This window comes from Stegodyphus dumicola, chromosome 11, assembly GCF_044657685.1.
Source record: "Stegodyphus dumicola isolate Sdum_Otavi_A_Nest chromosome 11, ASM4465768v1".
NCBI lineage: Eukaryota > Metazoa > Arthropoda > Arachnida > Araneae > Eresidae > Stegodyphus > Stegodyphus dumicola.
In genome coordinates this window covers 68,032,731-68,059,342 of record NC_140778.1, presented here as the reverse complement: position 1 = coordinate 68,059,342, position 26,612 = coordinate 68,032,731, and positions in this window count along the sequence as shown.

The following is a 26,612-nucleotide window of genomic DNA, read 5'->3' as shown; positions in this document are numbered from 1 at the left end:
TCGTCCGAAAGAAGGAATGAACTGCAACTAACTCCGTCTTCACCTCTTCATAATGAAAGTGGGACACCATCCTCACCTCTTCATAATGAAAGTGGGACACCATCCTCACTTCTTCATAATGAAAGTGGGACACCATCCTCACCTCTTCATAATGAATGTGGGACACCATCCTCACCTCTTCATAATGAAATTGGAACACCATCCTCAACTCTTCCTGAACTAAGTTGGTCACTGCCCTCAACTGTTCGTGTAGAAGACTCACCCTCGATTGTTTATGCAAATGAATGGAATTCACCGTCACCTGATCATGCAAATGAATGGAGTTCACCCTCAACTGTTCATGCAAATGAATGGAGTTCACCCTCAACTGTTCATGCAAATGAATGGAGTTCACCCTCAACCGTTCATGCAAATGAATGGAGTTCACCCTCAACTGTTCATGCAAATGAATGGAGTTCACCCTCACCTGTTCATGCAAATGAATGGAATTCACCGTCACCTCATCATTTGGACAGTTGGGATCCATATTCACCTGTTCATTCGGAAACATCACAGGAGCAATTTCCAACAAACTCCCAGGAGGAACCTTGTACATCCCAACAGCCTGCTTCATTTCCTAATCGTGGTAGGAAACGAAGTGGAGAAGAAGATACTAATACCAGCAAAAGAAGATTTGATAACCTTACATATCGACTAAAAAACTTGAATACAAATTCTTACCCTGAAACTTTTAATAGAATCGTAGGGGCATTAGCTATGTCTTCTAAAGGATATACTTTAAATAATGGAGTGGTATTTATATCCAGAGACTTTAGACGGAAAGGGAAATGGATAAATACATTGAATCATGATATACAGAAATTGAGGATTAAGAGACTGTACACGTCAGATGTAAAAACGCGAGAGAGAATTGAAAAATGTATTGTTATACCTTATATACGAATTGTGATGAATAATACTAGAAACAATTTTTGTTATTATTGCCGTGAAAAAGATTGTCACCGATCTAAAGCTGTGAATACTTTTCAAAGTTTAGTTACCTATCGTGTTGATAGACTTAAACACTGAATCATTTTCTGTAACGTTTTTTTCCCTATAGTACTAAAAAAATCACTAAAATATTTTTTGTGTTTTTCATTTAATCTGGTACTTTTACATTGAACATATCCTTTTAACCTAATTGCAAGTTTTAATGAGAATAGGAAAAAGTGCAAATACTCAAAAATACGTTTTAAATACGGTAGCGAAACTTGTATATTAAAAACTGTAATTATTTAATGGACTTTTTTGTACAAGTCGAGTTTTTAAATGATAAATCTAAAACTTATACTAGAGTATAATAGAAGAAAAGGTATACCATGGAATAAATAAATTATTAAATATGTTCATGATATGTTTTGGAAAAAAAAACTAAATACACATATATATTATTTAAAATATTTTTATTTTCATATAAAAGCAGGATAAAAGATGATAAAAGATAATCATAATAATAATAATAATAATAATAATAAGAGACATTAAAAAATAATCTTTTTCTCAATACATCCTTAAGAGGATCCATTCAGCTTTTTAAAAAATTTGAAGGAGGATACAATTTTTTTCCGATCACCATCCCGAATCTCTGAAGTAGAAATACATACGAAGTTCTGCTATATCTCTGATAAAGACACACGAACTTAGAGACTCGGGTCGCTCAAAGCTCATCTTGAGCACAGTTAGTCTGTCTATATGTTTGCCGACATCTTCAAGCGGATAATTCAAGCAATGGAGGATGACATCATAAGCATTCGCGCTTAATTTCTCCGTTGTGTATAAGGCTTGTGGCAAATCGAACCATATACTGTTGGAATAGACGTTTTCGTCTGTAGAAAGATCCTTCCACTGAAGCAATTTAGGATACTCGGGTTTGAGGAGGTCCAGCATTTCAGTGTAAAGCCATTTGCCATGTTCCTTTATCTGTATCAGCTCGGCAAGAGATAGAGCACTGAAATAAATTCTGAAGTTGTAACAACAATGTAAAAAATGGTAAAGTAAAAAATCGGCTGGAGAAATTTTTCTCAAAAAAAAAAAAAAAATCTTTTCCTTTTTCCTTTTTATAATTTGATGTCTAAACTTTTTTACTTACTTTGGAATGGAAATCTATTTTTAGAACCCCAAGGTCAAAAAGTGTAGACATCAAATTAATATGCATAAAGGAAGGAGTTTTTTTTTTTTTTTTTTTTTAGATTAATTTACAGTAATGACATTTGCAAAGAAAAAAAAATAATGTATGGTATACAAATTATCGCTTTATAAATGATTTTTTTATTGGTATTCAGTCTGCTCAACTTATTGTTATGAATTCCTTCATTGTTCTTAACATAGAAGGTTTTGATTTGGTCCAATATAATGATGAAAATTACCATGATATGTTAGGAATGTATATAATTAAGGAACTTGCATATATCTCGAGTGATAATGCCAGAGGAGTTGTATACGTTAAATCGCCAAAAGCATGGAGTGATTTAACACCTTCCATAAGACGACGTTTTGTTTCTACCTACCTCCACCTAGCCGATTCTACACACGGATTTTCGTGGAATGAGGGCAATCTCCCTTACAAAGCGTTACAATCCTTTCTCGTTTCTTTAACGGCAGGTTATAGTAAAATTTACTGTCCAGAATATTGGAAAGCTAATCTTTTACAAAAAAATAATTGATCGGGATGTTGAGAATACATTATCATTAATGTCCATTAATGTATGTCAGAGTAATTTAGCTTCAGATTCATATTCTTGCCTGAAACATTTAGGATTGAACAATTATTGTGCTTTACAAGGTGCCGTCGTCTTTTTTCGTTATCTTAAGGAATATCTATTGGACCGGCCTAATCAACTAAATGATCGACAATTAGGAGTAAAACAATGGATTAATGACATGAGATTACAATAAGAATTCTTTTATTTCCTCTCAGTACTTTGGAAAAAAAATAAAAAAATTTAATTAATAAAAAAGAAGGGAATATTATTATACTCTCCTCTAATTTTCTATTGTCACGGTGCCAATATTTTTTAAAGTTTTTAGACTCAGAAATTTTTCCTCAAGATGAAAATTTCTTTTCAACTTTTCCGATTCCCCCCCCTAAAAAAATAAAACAATACAACATGTTTAATTGTTAAACGGTCAAGTTTAAGCCATTTTTCTTCATGTTTGATAAGTATCTTTTAACACAGGAAATGGGAGAAGGAGCTTGAAAACAGGAAACTAAAAATACAGTTCGATTTCTGAGAAAGAGCTTCAAAACAGGAAATTGGAAATACGGTATAAAACGGGAGGATAGAAAGCGTTACGAGTCATTGCCTGCTGAGCTTCTTTGACTAGCTACATATTGAAAGCCATTATGGACAAGTTATGCGATGTGTTTCCTTCCAAATGTATAGAGTCCGTTGACGAGTTTAAACGACTGTCCAGCTTTAATGATGATTATTTTAAAGATTACTGCTGCGCATTTATACCTCATATACCCATGGATAAGAGAAAATTGTACTACAAGCTAATTAATACCACTCAATTAATTTTGCAAAATATTGAACGGACTATGCTCGATTCAAGATTAGCTCGTGAGTGTGATCCTTATAAATGGAACAAAATCGATCAGAAACTTCGTCTACCTGTGAAATCCTCGAGTGCAGAAAAGAAATATACGGACACCAGGACGAGCTTCAGGTGGAACAATATGTTTCTAACCAAAAGTTACTTTACTTTTGGACTTAGAAGAACGGGAAAGGGAGAAGTACATATTTATCAAACGTCTGCAGCACCTATGGTATATTATGAACTTTGCCCTTCTCCCAACAATTCCTCTATGTTAGAGAGAATGTTTAGACCTGTAGACGAACTTAAATTTAAAAGGTACATTTTTCAACCGAATAGGCTGTACCTTATCCCATCAGATAGGGCATATACGATTTTGACTACGCAGAAAACATTGTTCGCGGTGGACAGGTGTGCTGCTGCTTTAGCAGTACAGATAAAAAAGAAGCTGAACATAAAATACAAAAACCCACGAAGTTATACGAAATTTGAACTCTCAAAGGATCAACCTATCGACCCCTATGAGAAACCACCTGCGACTACCTATTTAGACGAAGTGGCAAAGTGGACGTCAACCTCGATCCCCAAAAAGAGGAAAAGTGAGAAAGCGGAATCAAAAGCGAAAATTGCAAAATTATTTGATAAGGCAGAATCCGAATTTTACCAGTATTTATCAGATGAGGAAACGGGGAGCAACAAGAGGGCGGAAGAAGGAGAAAAGATGGTAGAAGAAGTATTTAAACAGCCACTTCCACCCCCTCCTGCAGTTGTCAAGAAACCAGCCTGTACTGAAACATCAACTACTATTTTGGTACCGGAAAATTTTATAGCACCCATTAACAGTACCTTAATACTTAATTTAGACGAACAAACATGGGAAAAAGGTACCCCGTCTAATTATACGGACTCTGAAATCCAAAACCAAGATACCTCATTGCAAGTAGAGGTAAGTATTAATCCTACCACAAGTTTTAGTAGTGTTCAGACTGAAAATATTACACCAAGTGACTGTGCATTAGTTTCAACCGAAACGACTAATGACTGGAACTTTATTATCAGTTCTTTAAATGATTATAGTAATACAAACGTTGAAGCGTTCAACTACTCATCACCACAACTAGTACAGGTACAAGAATCTTCTTTTCAGCAGACTTTATGTTTAAAACAAACCCAATGCACCTCATTACAAGCAGGGGTAAGCGACAATTCCACAACTAGTTATAATGACGTTCAGTCTCAAACTGTTACATCGGGGGACTCTGCATTAATTTCAATGAAACCCGTGGAAAATTGGAACTTTTTGACGGGTTCTCTAAGCGATTATAATATGGATATTAAATCGTACAACTCGTCATCTCAATTAGAGTATACCGTTGTACAAGGAGCTTCTTTTTCGCAACCTTCATTAATTACAGAAACCCAGAAGGCCTTATTACATGGAGGCCTTATTACAATATAACAAGTGATGTTCAAACAAATTCATTGTCTGGTGACTGGGACTTTTTGATGATGGACATTAATTCTTATAACTCGTCATCACAGTTATCACAGACTGTTGTACAAGTACCTTCTTTTACGGAAACAAATCCTGAAGAAGAAAAAATGTGGGAAGAATTTATGTCATTTTCCTCATCTTTAGTTTAGCATTGTGTTATATATTTAATATAATTCTTTGATTTTAGACTTTCGTCATTGAGAATCATATTTAATGAAAAAAAAATGTATGTATATCTTCTTATTTATTGGAACTCAATAAAACTGTTTTTTTACGGAAATTTTGTGTTGTTATTTTGTCTTTTTGTTTAACTTTTAAAAAGTTTTCAAATATTGAAACATTAACGAATAAGAAGCAAATTACACTCACTTGGTAAGTTAAACAGCTTTTAGTGATTTTTGCGTTTTCAAGATGGGTACCGGTGTTCAAATACTTTTTTGACAGACTGTATATAGAAAGAGGGGCAATTTCGTATTTGAGGAGAGTAAAAATGAACTTCGTACATCTTGTACGAGTTCAAAACGCCAGGAAGAAAAGATGGGACATAATAAATTTAAAATAAATGGCCCAAAAATAATAGAGGGAAAAAGAAAAAAAAAAAAAAAAAAGGGCCTATAGAAAGAAAAGGAAAAGAAGTAGAAAATATCCTAAAATACGACTGTGTCCATGAGTGTAGTTAAAAGGAGAAGAAACTGTCTTCATTTACAATAAATAGTGTCTCACAGGTGTGTTTGTGTAGTGAGTGTGTTTGGTAATGGTGAATAGATGTGTTACTGGGGAAAAAACAAATATTGACGGTGTTAAAATGCTTCGTATCAAGGTATTTAGAATGGAATATAAAGTAATATGTACGCTTGCATCCTGAAATATCAACAAAGGTCATCAAACAAAAGTATATATTAATTTAACCAAAGTAACTTATGCTACTTTCATTCTCAACATTTTCATAAATTTTTCAAAAAGCAGCAGCAGACTAACAACATAGAACCATATACAATACAAGACCACAACCGCATACACCCAAATAAATAAATAAATAAATAAAATAAAATATATATATATATATATATATGTGTGTGTGTGTGTGTGTAAATTACTGAGTATATGTATTAAAAACACAAATTAAACAGTATTTATTAATTTAACTATCATAATTTATTACAAGATTAATTATTTTACTATCATAATTTATTACTAGTTAAATAATGTTAATATAACACAATGAGGCACACTGTTATTTATATAAGCTCATAGTTCTAAAAATTCATTTAAGGCGGTGAAGAATAAACCATCCCTTACATATGGACATTTAACAGATAGCAAAGAACAGTATGAGAAAAAATCGGTGAGGTATAATATTATTTAAAGGCGAAACTATATTCAAGCGATCTAGAAAGAAAAGAGAATCCAGAAGATCCGAGAGGGAAATAGCGCGATGCCCAAATTATCCCTCTCATCCCCAAATTTTCCCTCTCTCGAGATTCCTTAAGGGCTTTGTAAGTGTTGACAGACGTGAACTGATAACGCTGGCGTCTGTTTCGAGTTGAAACAAAAAGGAAGCCACAAGCAATGGCAATTTCAAGTATTTTTTAATGCTTTAAACTGATGAAAAATTAAGATTTATTGATTTAAAGGCACTTATTTATAGAAATTTGATTTAGTTTAGATGAAAGAAAAGTACTTATCTTAAAATTCCACGCTTTTGGAGTATATCCTTACATTGTCCGCTGTTTTATTCTCGTCAACATCGGAGCCGAAATTCATTGGAATGATATAGGTTTTGTAGGGGAAAAATAAACATTTTTCAAAGAAATTTAATTGATAATCACCAAGAGGAAAGGAAAAATTTTCACTTTTTTACGGAGCGCAGCGATCGTGCTGCCGCTTGCCTCGGTGATCACACAGCCCTCTCCCGAACACTACGTATTAAAATATGAGGTAAACGTTACGTCAAGAGTTAAAGTTAACAATTTTGCTACTGTTGAGTAGATCGTCGGGCTGCGTATTTCCAAACCCTACCCCACTTTTTGAATTTTTGACGTCATGGACAAATCAACTAGTTTCGCCTGGATGGTAATTCTTGAGCATGCGCGGAAGGGCGAGAAGTAACATAAACAGAGCTTTGGCTTTCACCTGTAAACAGTGTTAAGTATATTGTCTGATAGTGCATTCGTTTATGTAATTGCATAATTTTACTATTTCTGTAATAAGAAAACTTCATTCAGATAAAATTTATTTTAATATTATTATTATCTGCTTATAGGATTATACGAAATGCTGAGTACTCTAGGTACTATCGTAATCTTCGCATAACCTTTCACATTGGATTTTGCCTTATCATTGTAAAATATATTGTATTATAAAGATTAAATCAAAGCAAATTACTTTGTTAGAGATGTCAATGTTCTAACTGAATTTTCTTTTTATCACGTATTATTTATTTCCTCTTTGAAAACACATTCATATTTGACAAATAATTATCTCCGGTGAAAATTTTTTGATTGTTTGAAAACTATATTTGTCAATAATATAATAAAAACTCAATCTAGTGCTTCATAGATCAATATGACAACAAATTCAAAATGTTTTAAAAACAGTTCTTAAATCTTTATTTTGCAGTAGATGCAACTAATGTCACAGAGAAAAAAATATTTCAATAAAAATGTTCTCCATGTTAATTCAATAGCAAAATTATTTCTATTTCAGTGAGAAATCCACTTTCAATGCTTATATAACAGAAAAATGGTATATAACATAAGCATTTTAGCAATACATAAGCAATGGGCTTATATAACATAAGCATTTTAGAAGTTTTAAATACAAGCTTAAAGTTTATTGTACAATTTTATGTAAGAAACGTAATAATTTACTTTCATTCCTTTTAAATTGGCACATTAGTTTCCAATCAACTAAAATTTTTGGGGTTTAATCCTAGTATCCGGTGCACACAGGATTTGGCGACTTTATGATGAGCAGTAAAAGAAGGACATATACGATGAGTAGTTAACCGGTCATTCAAAGAAAATATACAGTTAAACATAGTATATACTATGTATATAGTATATATACTATGTGTGTATAGTATATATATATAGACGTTCTTTGGATTATTTTTGGTGTTGGCGATAATTTTCAAAGTCACGCCAAGGCTGCACTGTATACTAGGATTTTACCAATTTTTGGCAGGGTAGAGACTTAACACACAGTAATCCGTCACTTAAAATATCAATTAATTGTTCTTTTTCATTTAGAGATACATTGGAATTGAAAATACCAAAGGCAAAATGGGTCACAGATCCAACCTAATTCCTTATTTGGAAATTTTTCAAAAAATTTTCTGTCAATTTTATCAAATGTTGTTTTAAACAAGAAATCTGTATTATTTTTTTAGTAAATTCTGAAAAGCATGTTTCTGTTCAATTCTCCTTGCCAAAGTATTGGCTTAGTTTTAAAAGCTTCCATTAGTACAAAATGCGACACAGTGTGTCGAGGTAAGATTATTCGTTTCAAAGTGTCTGTTAATAATTTCAAATATTTTCTCTCCAGTTGCTTTTCCTTCACAAATATTATAACATAAAAAATATTCTACTGCATCGTCTTCAAAAACATATCTGAGATAAACAATGAATTGAAACATTTTAGTAATGTCAGTAGTTTCATCAAGTTTTATAGTAAAGACTGGATTTTGCATTCTATAGTGTCTGATATGACAAAAATTTGGTGAGAAACGGTATCTTTTTTTAATGCTATTGTTTTTAAATCGTTACTATATTTTTCTGCATGCATAAATGATGTTATTTTAATTGCTGAAGGAAGAATGAGCGATTCTCCAATTGTATGAGGTTTTAAATTTTTTGCAATTAAATATGAAACTTTTAAGGATGCTTGGGTTGATCTTTACATTATGGTAACTTGGCGATTTTTTGGCGAAAATTTGGCAACCAACTCTCCTACAGCAACCCTCTATTTTTTTTCCCCGCCGGCATTTTGTCTTCACGAAATAAAGACATGTTTCTTTTCTTTTTATCTACTGAACACTTCTTCCAACAATCTACTAGCCGAATTACACTTATGCTAGAAATTTTATCAAACAAAACTGCTTAATCATGACAAATATTCACTGCTAAATTGGGAAAAAGTGCACAATACCATACTCCTTACGCGTTTTTCAAAATAACACATACACATAAACCATGTACACGCCGACTTATTTTTACTTAAAAAAACATCCCAGAATTGCACAAAAATGGCATTGCGCACACTCTTCACTATATCCATGTACACTGCTTTTTTCTCATAAATTAGAAAAGTTTCACGAAAATACATGACAATTTTCTCAATCTTTAAACCCGGTAAAAAGAACATATATGAAATTACCTGATCGCGAAAAAGTATTTACCCTTTCCAAATATGAACATTTCCACATATAAAATAAATAAAATATCCAAAAACTTTTACCTCTAAATCATCTATTATATTATAAACGTCACCAACGAATTCATACCGCAACCATTACAAATACTTAGTGTCAGATATTTAAATTATTTCCATGCACGTTTACTTCAACTAAAACGTATACCAAATCCCTACAAACATAAAATTCACAAAATAACTATCATTTCATTAAAATATATTTAAATTCAAAAACACTACTTAAAATATAAATGAGCACATACATTAAATTAATAAAAATTACCTTACAATCCTAATTACTTTAAACTAAATCATTGCTAATAACAATTTTCCCAATAATACCAAATTCCTTTCCACATTTAGAACAGTGCATAAAAATAATATCCTCAAATAATTAAAAATACTACCTTACCTAATCTTCTTCAGAATCTTGATTACGTGGCGGATACACTTTTCTAATTCATTCAATAAAATTATTGAAAGATTTTTTGTGCGAATTTTTCCTCCATACTTCCTCCGCTAAATAAAAAGCAAACTTCTCTTTATCACAATGCCTAAATACCGATTTCGAATTCACTTTAGTTAGGGCCATGGGATCCAAAAATTAAACAACACTGTTTCACACAACACAGAATAAAGCTAAATACAAAATTTCCACATTTTTTCCCGATTTCCCCCCTTTTCCGATTAAAGAACCGTAATTCGTCCATTAATATCACATGACATATCCCACGATCTCTCATTTCCCTCACGCAAAATAATGCATAATCGGAACTGAGTACTGCTCACATTATTACCAAAGTCCCAGGTAGTAACCTTTATCGCCTCCAAAATGTCGCCAAACTACCAGTTACCATATTGTAAAGATCAACCAGGAGTTCTTATATATAGTATATAAAGAAATTTGGAACCAACTTTTCACAAAGACTTAAAAATTGAAGTTCATATGATCTTCATAAAATCTTATAAATGTAGAACAAGAATACTTTAAAATGTAAAAATTAACACGTTGACTGCCGCACGCATTTTACGTGATTTGCCCATGACGGCAACTTGAAATTTTTATTATGTGATATATATTATGTCGAAATATTATCTACAGAAAATAATGTTATGTAATTGTGCTTCATGCTGGGGGTCACCAGCAACCCCCAAACATCTGTAGACCATTTTTGTGATTTATAATTTAAATTTTTACGATTTATTATTCTTCAAACCATACAGTAACAATGGTACTATTTAAAAATTTATCAGTATCGATATTTATTCTAATTATGTATTTTACTGTTTGTCGCGTTGCCGGAATAAACAAGAATAAACAAAAAAGTAGCATAAAAGAACAAGAAAGGTGAGGAATCCAACCAACTTTAACATAATATCATCAAGAGGAGGTATGTCGAATTTAATTACATTTCCCCATCTAAAACAAAATCCTTGCTTTTCTGTATCCAGAATCAGCTGATGAACCATTTCAATATATTTTTTATCTTAATAGTTCACCCGAAAATTCTAGTCATCCTCAAAGCGAAGGAAAATCATTAAAAATATCTTCCAATTTAAAAATTAAAAAGAATCTTAAAAAAAAAAAAAAAAATGAAAACATGCCCTTAAAAATGTAGAAAAAATTAAAATCCTGCAGTGGAAAATCTTTGAAAGTTCAAAATAATTTTAACACAAAACTTTACTAGAACCTCTTATCAAACAGCAGTAGCAAAGGAAAACGAGGAGGGGAAAGTAAAATCATTAAAAATATCTTCTAGTTTAAAAAGATTTTACTAGTCTAAACAGGATTTTATCAAGTTAATTTGAATTTCAATCTTTATTCTTTCTGAAAAATTGGTTCTAAATTTCTTTCTTTATATATTTACTGATCAATTGTTAGCAGCATAAAGCACGAAAATTTTTGGAAGGATTATAAATTTTCCTTTTAAAAAATTATTTGTATATACATAGTCCAAACACATCTGTATACAGTGGAATACGTTGAACGCGAAATAATGCAACAGTCCTAACAAACTACTATGTATTTTCATGCATTTTGTTTCTCTTAACATGAAACAAAAATTGCTTAACACGAAAAGATATTCTTTCTGGAAATGAACAAAATACAGAAAACACTTGCATCGCAGGCGAGATTTAAACGGGGTGTGAAATGAAAGAGAGGTGGTTTCACATGTTTCGTAGAAAAGAGGCTAATTTGGCTTTGAAATACCCTTGGAATAGCCTGCGACACGAGCCAGTTTTGTTTATCTACGCTACTTTCACCTTCCACGTCTACAAACGCCACACAAACATCTCATATCTCATCAGTTAGCTTTGGAATTCAGTGATGAGTACATGGCAGTGTGAGTAAAAATTAGTGAGTTTGGCTCATATGTTGCACTGCATAGAATTCAGCGACTCCAAGGATAAATGAAAATTATTTTCATTACGCACGATTTTCAAAAGTATCAGATTCTTTGGCACCGAAAGAAATGAAGAAGTAGGATACTGAAACTAAGCTGACACTTAATGAAATGTTTGAGAAAGTTTCTGTATTAATGGACTGTCCTACTGTACTATAGGAAGAATTCGTTGCAGTAGTTTATGATAATGTGTGTACAGCCCCAATTATGGCAGACAAAGTTATTTTGGAGTTTGTTCAAAGCTAAAAAGATATCATTGATGCAGATTCTGATGACGAAAATAAAATGAATGCAGTTCCTGTTCCCACGTCATCCGAAATGAGGAATATCATAAAAAGTATGGATAGTTATTTAGACGCACATTCCAATGGTGAAATGAATAACAAAATGTTCGACATTGAACAATTTGATGCTAAAAAAGACAATGCAAAGAAAAATATCAGATTATTTTCCCAAAACTCAATAAATGTTTTGTATTTAAAAAACATGAAAATTTTGTATTAAATTCCATGAAGTTCTTGTGGGTGTTTTTGTTTCATTGTTTTATTAAATACATGCATATATACATATATATGTAAATAAAATGTACTTTAATAAGCTTAATTTTGTTGAATATATGTTTTTTTTTTAATATTCTTTAACACGAAAAAATATTTCAGGCCCTTCAGTTTTGTGTTAAATGATTTTCACTGTATATCTGTTGCACATAAATCCCTTTCTTACATAAAATATAAATGTATGTATAAAATAACTAAATAAATTGTAACGGAAGTTTAATTAGCAACTATGAAATCTTAAAAAAGTACATAGTATGAAATTTATAATGGCAAACATTAAAAATAGATGAAAGTAAATAAAATTTAAATTATAGAACGTACTTTATAAAATTAATAACAAGTGGTTAAAAATATATATTTTAATTACTTAAAATATGGAAGTTATTTGGCAGAGATTGTTGGATATAAAATTACTACTTCAAATCTTTAGATTACTATTGTTCATATTTAAAGTCTCAACTTGCAGTCTTAATCCACATAACAACCATTGTAAAAATCACTCGTTATCATATTCCAAAGATCAGCAGCATACATTTTTTTCAAAATCGTGCATAATATTAAATATTGGCTTTTGATAGTCAAGTTGATACAAATAAGATGAACTGTTTTTATGATTTTAGACTAGTAGTTTATTCTTCCATTCACTTATTACACTATTTTATTTTTTATATGCTTGACTATCCAAAATTTCAAGAGCTTTCCGGATATTTTTTTAGTTGTGTTTTACTGTACAATCAGTTCAGTATTTACATCGTCAAAATTACACAGACACATACTTGAAGTGAATTTACTTTTACAGCTAAACACAGGAACTGGAAAACGAAAAAGTACTTATTTGGAGACTGTATTTCTTTCGTTCATGAAAATCAAAGTTCATTGCAAAAACATGCAATCACACTGCACAAGCATGTATGGAAATTCTTAACACATTTAGTTATCCTGATAATTGATTACACATTTAGTAAATAAAACAGAAAATATTTTAATGTATAACAAATGAATAAAGTTATAAAACAGAGCATAATACTACAGTTACGAAGATACTTAATGTTATAAAACTTAGGTAATTTTAGGTTTTCACCAAAGCAATGAAATATTGTGATAATTATGAAGTTCCTTGTATATCTTTATAAATGAATTTTATTGCTGTTTTAAGCAATTAAACAACTGTCCAAGTTATTTTAATACTTTCGAAATATATACACTGAAAGAAACATTAAAATTTATTAATCTATTTTTCAACCTTGATTTTGGCATAAAAGTCTGCAGAATGCTTCGTAGTTTTTAAGCACACAGAGGCACTGCAATTCTTTCTTATTCCTTGATCTAAAGTTTTTTTTTATTTATTTATTTATTTATTAAAATATCTGTGTTGGCACACATACAATTTTTGGGCACAGCTTTAGTATAGCCCACCTAGAATTTTAAACAAAAAAATATCACCAAGAGCGGCGATAAATGATATGATCTGGTAACCCATACTATAGGCCAAACGCAATGTAAACAAGAGGATGGAATTACGGTTACAACTAATTTAGTAGTCAGTTACATTTATTCAATTTCAATACAAATTACCGACATATCCGTTTACTCAAAGTTTAATGCACGTGCCCTATATTCTTACTTTTTCGGTATAGATTTCTCTTAAAATTTGTCTCACACTGCGTTGCAGGAGCAAATACAACATTTTAAATTAGAATTCTACTAAAATTAATATCTAAATACACAATTTGTAACACTGTTATTGGCGATTGTTTAACGCTCAAATACCGTGAATACTATTTTGTATATATATTTTTGGCTACTTGAGGTGATATTTTTGCGTTTAGTTATTGCTTGCTCTAAAACTGCTGTTAGTGATGTTGTAATTAAATATCAACAGATTATAAAGGAAAATTTAAGGTGGGAGTTTTCAAACAAGCGTAAAATTTTGGAAACAGATATTTTATGTATGAATTAACAATAGAGTATGAACTTTTTAGAGGGTTTTTGATGGATTGTCGATTATTGAAGGATAAACAGATATTTTATGTATGAATTAACAATAGAGTATGAACTTTTTAGAGGATTTTTGATGGATTGTCGATTATTGAAGGATAACGCGTTTTCTGTGAAAAATGTAAGATACCATGCTGGTTAGTTAATCAGAAAAAGTCATCGAATGGTAGTATTTGCAAGAAATGTACGGCTGAGAAATCAATTAGGCTAGGATCTTGATTCGCCTGTAGTAAGCTCAATTTTTCTAAAAACTTTTTTTTTTTTTTTTTTTTTTTTTCCCAACGCGAATCAATGGAGTTGCTTATGCGCGAATTTCTGCAATTCTCCGATTTCTTTTAAATGAAAGCAGATTTCTTAGTATATGAACAATGCAGAGTTTATTCAATTTCTGATTTTTAAGTAAAAAGAGATCGCTATATACATGGGCAAAGACAATGTAGTGCGCAATGCCGAGGTTGTGCGCGGTGCCTAGTTTGTGCAGTTCTAGGATGTTTTTTAAGTGAAAATAGATCGATGTGTACATGGGCAGAGCCAATGTAGTGCGCAATGCCGAGGTTGTGCGCGGTGCCTAGTTTGTGCAATTCTAGGATGTTTTTTTAAGTGAAAATAGATCGATGTGTACATGGGCAAAGCCAATGTAGTGCCCTATGCCGAGGTTGTGCGCGGTGCCTAGTTTGTGCAATTCTAGGGTGTTTTTTAAGTGAAAATAGATCGATGTGTATATGGGCAGAGCCAATGTAGTGCGCAATGCCGAGGTTGTGCGCGGTGCTTAGTTTGTGCAATTCTAGGATGTTTGATCGATGTGTACATGGGCAGAGCCAATTTAGTGCGCAATGCCGAGGTTGTGCGCGGTGCCTAGTTTGTGCAATTCTAGGGTGTTTTTTTAAGTGAAAATAGATCGATGTGTACATGGGCAAAGCCAATGTAGTGCGCAATGCCGAGGTTGTGCGCGGTGCCTAGTTTGTGCAATTCTAGGATTTGTTTTAAGTTAAAATAGATCGATGTGTACATGGGCAAAGCCAATGTAGTGGGCAATGCCAAGGTTGTGCGCGGCGCCTAGTTTGTGCAATTGTAGGATGTTTTTTAAGTCAAAATAGATCGATGTGCACATGGGCAGAGCCAATGTAGTGCACAATGCCGAGTTGTGCAATTCTCTGATATTTTTAAGGTGGAAATAGATGGATGTGTACATGGACACCGAGCTTTGATGTTTTTCGGGCAAATACGGATCGTTGTGTACAAAGGAAAACGAGATAATGTGTGATGACGAGCTGTAATGTAACGTATTTTATATGCAATGTTTAACATATCGTTTGTGTATTTTAAATTTGTATTGTTGTTTTAATTGTGAATTATATTTAAGACATCATTTTTCATTTAAATTGTATTTTTAATTTTTTGGTTTTGATATGTTTATAATGCTTTCCGACTTACGATATATATCGATAGCCCGACGATCTACTCAACAGTAGCAAAACTGTAAATTTTGACCCTATAAGTAACTTTTACCTCATTATTATAATACGTAGTGTTTGCAATCGTAATCGCACTTGATAATATGAGTTCTTTGATAATACAGTGTCTCACAAAAGTGATGGGACACTTGTACTTTACAAAAGGAAACTGTAATAAAATAAATTTAAAAAAACATGTAAAAATTTTTTGTGGGTGTGTTTGATACTTAAATTTAGTAACAATTATTACATCACATACATTTTCTCAAAATATTAATTTACTAAAAATACAATTGTTTAGAACGGAACAAAAAATGGTTCACATAAGTGATGGGACACCATAAGATACTACTACGTACTATGCAACAAAAATCGTCTGAGGTAAGCAATAAAAATATTTTTTGGGGGTTTTTATTTTTACTCAAAAGCAATTGGCAATAATTTCTCTCAATCGTCTGCAGTATTTCTCTCCAGTTTGTTTTGGAATTTTTGTGTTTTTTATCTCTGTGCAGCCATGAATGCTAAACGAAAAGAAACTTTGCCTGAAATTCGAAAATTTATTTCTATTATCCACGATTTCTGGTGAAATCAAGATGGCTACCATTTTTTGAAACACGGAGTTTCATCGAAAATCTGGATGGCAACCATTTTTCAAAACAACGTATTTCATGTGCTTTGGCGCCAAACCAAATTCGCCAAACTTTGAAGGTGGGCTATACTAAAGCTGTTCCCAATTTTTGTATAGTGACTTCAGATGTGGATAAGTTTTGCGAACACTCGTTTGTTTTACTGGCTTCGCTGAATTTTGCGATGAATGCATCACATTTATTGCCGAGTCTTCCAAATTTTTCATACTGTTAATGCATCAGCAGTGAATTATTCTCCTCTTCCCTCAAGTACACTACGGCAATAAACAATAACCAGTCACTAAAGATTTTGCTTAAATTTCCACTCATAATAATTTAAATTGCGAAAATCTCACAATTAGCACCTAAACATACTAATCAACACCACAATTCTTTCGAAAACGCGCCGTAGTAGTCAAAAGTGGGGTACGCCGTCTTGCCAGGTGAAACCAAAGAATCTCTAAGGAGAAGAATGAAAGCTTCCATAGACGCAATGTAAACCTGTTTCGCCTCTGCGCCGCTGTACCGAAGAGCCACGGCTATGCAGTGAAACACCAGCGCAGGGTGAAATTTAAACAGCGCAGTTCGAGGAGATAATAAATTTTTTACTTTGAAATAACTCAAAATGTTTTATTTTCATACATTTCTGGAGTTTTATGAGCAAAAGGATGTTAGTTGGAATTTTGGGCGAATTATACAAATCCTGTCCAATTTTTAATTTGAATTTAAACAGCGAGCCATACGAAGACAAAATTTAAATGAAATAAACTTCTTAATTCTTTTCTTCTGTAAACTTAAAAAGGGGGAAAAACACATGCCATACAAAACGCAATAATTTTTTTTATGAATCCATAGTTAAAATTTTACAGTGAAATTTTAAAAGCAAAATTTGCAATAACTAACTGAAACAGAAAAAATAATTAAAGACAATTAAAGGCACCCCTAAATAAATTGAAAATACTGAAATACATTATAATTATCTGACAACAACTTTAAAAACAAATTACCATGAAAGCTTTTAGACAATAATTTGGAATGACTATTGTGAAAACCAAGAGCAAAGTTTTCACCCAATACCCAAAACCATTTTACATTACATTTAAAAAGTCTTTAAAAGAATTTCACATAACTAACACCAAGTATCTCTGACTACAACAACAAACAACCTTTTCGAACAACGTGGTAAAAGATTGCTAATATGGCCGCCGGCATGCTGCTTTCTTGCCTCCTGATGTTATTTCGCACATGCGCAGTGAGGTACGGAGGGTGGATAGCTTTGGGATGGTTTACCCCTTTAAAGTAAGCTTCAGGGATATACATAATGTGTCTCTTCGGTCTGACGGAGCCACATTTGCCTCCGGGAACCTTTACTTCTTCTCCTTAGAGATTCTTTGGTGAAACTAGTCGATATTTTGGTGACGTCAAAAATTCGAAAAGTGGGGTAGGGTTTGGAAATACGCCGTCAGGCTATCGATATATGTCGTAAGACGGAAAGCGTTATAAACATATCAAAGTCAAAAAATTAAAAATACAATTTAAATGAATAATGACGTCTTAAATATAATTCACAATTAAAACAACAATACAAATTTAAAATACACTAACGATATGTTAAACATTGCACATAAATAAAGTTACATTACTGCTCGGCATCACACACAACCTCGTTTTCTCTTCTACACAACGATCAGTATTCACTCGAAAAACATCAAAGAATTCCTCAAACTCGGTGTCCATGTGCTCATCCATCTATTTTAAATTAAAAGAAAAATCAGAGAATTGCTCAAACTCGGCATTGCGCACTATATTGACTTTGACCATGCGCACATCGATCTATTTTCACTTAAAAAAACATCCCAGAGTTGCACAAACTCGGCATCGCGCACAACCTCGGCATTGCGCACATGTGCACATCGATCTATTTTCACTTAAAAAAACATCCCAGAATTGCACAAACTCGGCATCGCGCACAACCTCGGCATTGCGCAGCACACTGGCTTTGCCCATGTACACATCGAGCTATTTTCACTTAAAAAAATCCCAGAATTGCACAAACTCGGCATTGCGCACCACACTGGCTTTGCCCATGTGCACATCGATCTATTTTCACTTTAAAAAAAATCCCAGAATTGCACAAACTCGGCATCGCGCACAGCATTGGCTTTGCCCATGTGCACATTGATCAATTTTCACTTAAAAACATCTCAGAGTTGCACAAACTCGGCACTGCGCACCACTCAAAATCGTCTATACGTCTCAAAACCGTCTCTCTACTAGTTTCATATTTGTTCCACAAATTGGGCACTTATACGATACTGCAATCAAACTTTTCTCACCGCTCAATAATGCTCAATAACGCTCAATAACACCGCTCAATAACGCTCTTTTTGCCTCTTCGCTCCAACTGATTAAAAAAATCCAGATTCAGATACTCATCCATTCTGCACTAAGCACCGATTTTAACACACTCATCTCATCATAAATCAAAACATTCTTTGAGCAAAAGAATTATTTTTCAAGGAGGTTAGAACAGAAGGAGGGAAGGTTCAACTCAAACGGTGAAGCTTGGCGACCATCTTCCTGTTATCACCGTGGCTTGTGCAAGGAAGTCTGTCATTGCAACATTTTTTTTTTTTTGAAGCATGTCAGGGATGCACAAATAGATTCTCGAAAAAAATTCCGGGCTTTATTTTTCACACGTAAGTATTAATTTTCTTTTTTTATGTAATATGACAACTATGTCAAAAAATATCACAATGTCATGTGGTTTTCTTTCCAGATGTTAAAAAAAAGGACTTAAAATAGGTTATTTAATATAACTATAATCAAAATATATTAAATACATTTTAATGCTTCTGTTTATAGCTGGTATCTTCGTTCCTTAAGATACAATGCTATATGGTAGGATTTAAATTGTATAATTTGAACGTTTTAGTTAATTCGTTTTATAACTTTCATGAAAAGTAAGAAATCAATTGTTACTATTTTTATTAATTGTAAAGGTGTTAAATAAAGCAATGCTTTTCTTTATATGTTAATTATTATTCGTTTTTTGAAGATAAACTGTTCTGTTGTTAAAATTTTTTGCATAAACTTACAAATTTCTGGGGAGTATAGTGATAAAATTAAGTAAAATATTTACACAATTGAACATGTGGAAAGATGTATCCAAAAACTTATATAGGTGTATTTCTGTAATTCAACTTAATTAAAGGCAGTTTCTTTGAGATTAATAAATATGAAATGCGCATAAACTGAAATCAATGAATTCACATAAATCTGTTTTATTTTATTAAGATTTATTTTCTAACCTAAGCAAGTCCGTGAAATATGCAGAAACATCATTTTTTAAAGGCTTTAATGTTATGCGCATGCATTTAGATTTCGAACTATTTCTTAATAATTTGCTGTACATAGTAAATTATGGATATCATCTTTATTACTTAAAAAAAAATTCAACAATAGCGAGGGATTTCATTATAAATTTAACATATTTTTACTGGAAAATAAATGCACGGAACAGGTTAGAAACACGTACATGTCACTGCCGTAATGCAATGTTTTGAAGTCACAAACATGGACGCCGCTTGTTCGGCGGAGTTTCATTCCTCGATAGTGGAGGAAACCGCGAACCCTCCCTCCTTCTATTCTAACCTCCTTGTTATTTTCTGTATTTTCAGAAGTTACGGTTATATTTTTTAATTTATGCATTTAATATTTTCAGTCGTTTCCTAATGATCGTTTTCAATTGTTTGGTATCTTAATAATACATTTGTGAGAGATAATTCGTTGCGTTAAATGCTAACACTACCACACAACACACAAAAGTAGATTTATAATTAAAAAAATCTCGCGCAGAACATTATAAACCTACCATTTCAACTCAGTTAAAATATAATTTAAGTTTTCTTTAAATACGAAGCTATAGCATATTTATAACTTGTTTTTAAGAAGAGGCGTAACCAATATTACGTCATAAAAAGGCGTGTCCAAGCGTAAGAGAAGTAAACACAGCATCGACTGATGCAGCCTATTCTGCGATTTAGCAGACGGGAAGCATACCAGACACTTCACTAAGAAACCTATGTGAACCTATGTGAACCTATGTGAAGTATGTAAGAAAATGTTTAGTGAAAACGGTTTTTTAAACAAGCATATGCTTTTTCACACAGGAGAGAAACCTCACATGTGTGAAGTATGTAAGAAGGTGTTTAGTTGAAAGGATACTTTAAACAAGCATATGGTTCTTCACACAGGAGAGAAGAAAATGCTTAGTAGTAAAGATACTTTAAATGAGCATATGCTTATTCACACAGGTGAGAAACCTTATATGTGTGAGATATGTAAGATATCATTTAATCAAAAAACTAATTTAAACAGGCATATGCTTATTCACACTGGAGAGAAACCTCACACGTGTGAAGTATGCAAGAAGATGTTTAGTTTAAAAGCTAATTTAAACAAGCATATGCTTATTCACACAGGAGAGAAACCTTATATGTGTGAAATATGTAAGACGACGTTTAGGGTAAAAGGTACTTTAAACAGGCATATGCTTGTTCACACAGGAGAAAAACCATATATGTGTGAAGTATGCAAGAAGATGTTTCGTCTAAAGAGTCATTTAAACAACTATATGCCTATTCACACAGCAGAAAAACCTCACATGTGTGAAGTATGTAAGGTGGTGTTTAGAAGAAAGGATACTTTAAACGAACATATGCTACTTCACACAAAAGAGAACCCTTATATGTGTGATGTATGTAAGAAGATGCTTAGTACAAAAAATACTTTAAATGAGCATATGCTTTTTCACACAGGTGAGAAACCTTATATGTGTGAAGTATATAAGATATCATTTAAGCCAAAAACTACTTTAAAAAGGCATATGCTTATTCACACAGAGATACCTCACATGTGTGAAATATATAAGAAATCATTTAATCGAAAGAATACTTTAAATAAGCATATGCATATTCACACAGGAGAAAAATCTTATAGTATTATATGTGAAGTATGTAAGAAGATGTTTAGCAAAAATGGTATTTTAAAGAAGCATATGCGTATTCACACAGGAGAGAAACCTTATATGTGTGAAGTATGTAAGAAGATGTTTAATGTAAAAGCTAATTTAAACAAGCATATGCTTATTCACACAGGAGAGAAACCCTATAAGTGTGAAGTATGTAAGATGAGGTTTAGGGTAAAATGTACTTTAAACAGGCATATGCTTATTCACACAGGAGAGAAACCTCACATGTGTGAAGTATGTAAGAAATCATTTAATCGAAAATGTTCATTAAACATGCATATGTGTATTCACACAAGAGAGAAACCTTAAATGTGTGAAGTATGTAGGAACACGTTTAGTGAAAAGGGTAGTTTAAATAGGCGTATGCTTATTCACACATGTGAGAAACCTTATATGTGTGAAGTATACAAGACGTTTTGTGTAAAGAGTCATTTAAACAACCGTATGCTTATTCACACAGCAGAGAAACCTCACATGTTTGAAGTATGTAAAAAATGTTTAGTGAAAAGTGTTCTTTAAACAATCATATGCTTCTTCACACAGGAGAGAATCCTTGCATGTGTGAAAGTATGTAGGTAGATGTTTAGTAGAAAGGATACTTTAAATGAGCATATGCGTATTCGCATAGATGAGAAACCTTATATGTGTGAAGTATGTAAAATATATTTAATCAAAAAATTACTTTAAACAAGCATAGGCGTATTCTCACAGGAGAGAATCCTCACGTGTGAAGTATGTAAGAAGTCATTTAATCGAAAAATTAATTTAAACAATCATAGGTTTATAAAGCACAGGAGAGAAATTTTATAGTATGTAAGTAGATGCTTATCGAAATCGAACTTTACAGAACTATATGCGTATTCACACAGGATAGAAACCTTATATATGTAAAGTATCTAAGAAAATGTTCAGTGGAAAGGGTAGTTTAAGGAAGCACATGATTATTCACACTGGAGAGAAAATTTTTATGTGTGGTATTTAAATACTCATTAATTTGCATAAAGATGATTTAAATATCGATATCATTCTAAGAGACTAATGTTACGAGTTACGTACGTAACAAATCATTAAGAGCGATAAGGAAGTTGAAGAAATATATATTTTATATATACAGAAGAGATACCTCCTGTGTTTTGAATATGTATTGAAAACAACTTTTACTTAACCTTTGCAGTAAGCACTTCTGTGTGTAGCTGGGAAAACCTCAATATTTGAGGTCAAGTCTGGATTTTTCTCATCGGTTAACAAAATTTAAATACAATAAAATTTTTAGAATTTTGAGAGGCAAATCTGAATAGCATACAGCCCATTAGTGACCCTGTGGGACAAACATAAATTCTCATTTGATGAAAATAAGTTATAAATTATTTATTCCCATAATATGAAACATTTTTCAAGATATTTTTGCATGATAATAAATGTTTATATCTGGTGCGTAATGAATTGCGGATAATTTCAAAAACAAAAATTCTATAAGGTAGGGCCCACCAGCGGCCGAGCGGTAAAGTCGCTGAACACTGGTAGTTCGGTCCGAGGTTCGAATCCCGCGAACGGGCTGGCTGCATGGGCGTTTTCGTGGTTTTCCCCATGTGTAACGTGTATACGAGCCAGTTTCCCTTAGAAAGTCCTCCACGAAAGGCATCCCTCCCCTTAGGCAGATAGCCCTAGTGTGCTTTGCCATAATTAAATACACCAACACCAACTATAAGGTAGCTAAATGTTTAATTGAATATCTGTGCAGTAAATTATATGTGTTTTATGTTAAACTTAACTGTGTCTGAATTTTGTACTTTTATGAATTACAGCTGGGCTAGTACATATAGAAATGTCATTCTTGGTGCCTGTCATGAAAAATATATTTGCTATTTCCATTTGTCATGAAAAAGTACTGAAGACCATGCCTATCCGGCTTTAGTATCAAATGTGTCAGTGTATAACATTTGTGAAATCAGTGCAATGTTAGAAAGGTGAAATGAAATTTCAGACATTTTCAGTCAAATCTTGGACATACCAAATTGAGCAATCACATGTATATAATGCATATAAGAAGAAATTTGGCAAACATCATTTCTCTGCAGGTAAGAAATCTTTGTATAATAGATATTTATTTTGAAACCTGTTTTCTTCCGCAAAGGATCCGTTGGCGCCGATGCGTATTTATCCGCCAAGCTCGCCAATGGCTAATCGGCCATGATTTTAGTAATCTACAGTTAAGTTGCAAGATATTTATCATATGGAAGCCATGATTTTTAGCAGTGTACAGTCAAGTTATAAGATATTTAGCATGTAGAAGTAAAATGAATAGGTTAATAATGACATTTAGCAGTGTATAGTTAACACGGGAGGACACGCACTGTATTATGCCATTTTTGTGCAATTCTGGGATTTTTTTTAAAGTGAAAATAGGTCAATGTGCACATAGATACCGAGTATGTGCAATTCTTAAAAACGCATCAAGCATTGAGTGATTCTGCACTTTACCCAAAATTCTATTGCTGACTTTTCATCATGGGCAATTCTCAAATTGTTAAACCCATGGGATATCAAAAAAGGATTTAAAAATTAACCTAGAAAGAAAAACTTAAGAAATATAGAAGTATAAACTTGCCCAATCTGAAACCAGAGCATACGCTAGATTTGGCGCCTTTGCGCATACATTTTCGCTGCAATTTTTTCCGTGCAAAAGAAATTAACTCAAGCCGTTATCATTGTGAATGAATAAAAGAGCAGCTAGAAAATTTATTATAATTCAAAATTAATGTTTAGTACTAGTGAAGAGAGTGTATTAAGTCAGATAGTTTTCACACTAAAAATATTAACTGAAATACAAAAGAATAAAACTATAAATTTCACCTCATTTATTATTAATATTTTTATTCAATCATATTTCATTATTAAACATGTTTATTACTTCTGTATCTTGCGAAATAGACTGGCTGCATGAAATTTTTCATAACTTCTTCTCAGTGGGACATGAATTAATGCATTCAAAATGCTAACTTTGTATTAATACTCACTCATTTCTTATGCTTTAAAGTCCCATATACTTCAAAGTTTAATTTAGCATTTGTAGTACAGTCAGAAGTATTTAATCCGGACGTCCATATTCTGGAATAATCTATAATCCGGACCTCAAAGCTACAAACTTTCTGCACATGTGTAAACGCATAAGCAAAAATATTAAGCCGGATTCAATTAGAAGATTAAGGAACAACACAATCTGCACCATTAACTGAAATAGGTAATTAGATAATTTTAGCTTAGCTTATACTGTCCGTCATACATGCGCGTTTAATGTATAATGGACAGTCTAAGCTAAGCTAATGCGTTTATGCATGTGCATTTAATGTATAACGGACAGTATAAGCTAAGCTAATGTTTTTAATGTATAACGGACAGTATAAGCTAAGCTAATGCGTTTACGCATATGCATTTAATGTATAACGGACAGTATAAGCTAGGCTAAAATTATCTAATTGTCTATTTCAGTTAATGTTGCAGTTTGCGTTTTTCCTTAATCTTCTAATTGGATTATTTTTTGCAGACTGTTAGAGCTATTTTATAATAAATAAGCTTGAACTTTGGATTGTGTCAAAAAGAGTTTCCGATTGTGGAGCTGCCAAAGGATCTACAAAGCGAAAGCATGTTACGATGTTCATCAAACAAAAAGTGGAATTGCTGCAAAAACCATTCCGAAATCTGTTTATCAATTTCACACTGCTCTGCGGGGGGGGAACTTCGCGGAGCGCAATGAACTGGAAGTTGATTTGTCAGCACTACCCTTATCTTCAGGGCAGATTTTTTATTTTATTCAGCTTATAATTTCTTACTAAATGTAGTAGAGTCAAAAGTCGTTAATCCGGACTCGTCGGGACTTCGGCAATTCCGGATAATCAATTTTTCCGGATTATAGATCATCAGTTTAAATCTAATAAGATGGCATGCAGAAATTACAAAATTAAAAATATGAAAGCGTAATTTATGAAACAAAGAACAATTATGATCTAAAGGGTATCAAAATTTACAAAAAGAAAAAGCTTAATATTTATTTGTTTACTTTATTAAACATTTCTTTCAATGTAAGTTGTTTAAGTTGCTTCGTTTCATGTGATAATACTTTCTCTTTAATTCTATTAAACAGACATAATTTCTTGTTTAGTTACAAAGTTCCGCTGTTCAAGTCCTATAATTGCTGTGTTGAGAATACCAACTAAATTGTCAATCGAAATGTTTTCGTTTTCAATAACCTCTGGGTAAGTTTCTTCATTATCGGAAGCGAATTATAATGACGAGGAATTTGATTTAAATCATATCAAAGACGGAGTACATCGAGATGAAATATTACACTTAGTATGGAATTATAAACCAAATAAAATAAAAACATCTGCCCTGAAGATAAGGATAGTGCTGACAGATTAACTTCCAATCCGCGGCGTGAAATTGATAAACAGATTTCGGATTTCAAAACACTTTCGCTTTGTAGATACAAATTACATATTAGTAAATATATATATCGGAAATTCTATTTGACATAATCTTTCTAATCTATCATAATCTAATAATGACGTTTCTGCCCCCCCCCCTCTGCCGCAGAGCAGCGTGAAATTGATAAACAGATTTCAGATTTCAAAACATACTTTCGCTTTGTACTAAATATATATCGGAAATTCTATTTGACATAATCGAAAGTTCAAGCTAACTTTTATAAAATTGCTCTAACAGTCTGCAAAAAATAATAAGCCGGATCCAATTCGAAGATTAAGGAACAACGCAATCTGCAACATTAACTGAATTAGATAACTTTAGCTTAGCGTATAACTCCGTTACACATTAAATGCGCATGCGTACAAACATATTCGCAGCCGTAAGGGTCTTACGCGCTCTCATAAACGCCTGTGCGCATGCGTAAACGCGGCGCATGCGCAGAAAGTTCGTAGCTTTGAGATCCGGATTATGGGTGTCCGAATTAACGACTTTTGACTGTATTTCGTCTTTGATATGATTTAAATCAAATTCTTCGTCATTATAAATATCACGAATACAAATCAAATAGTTT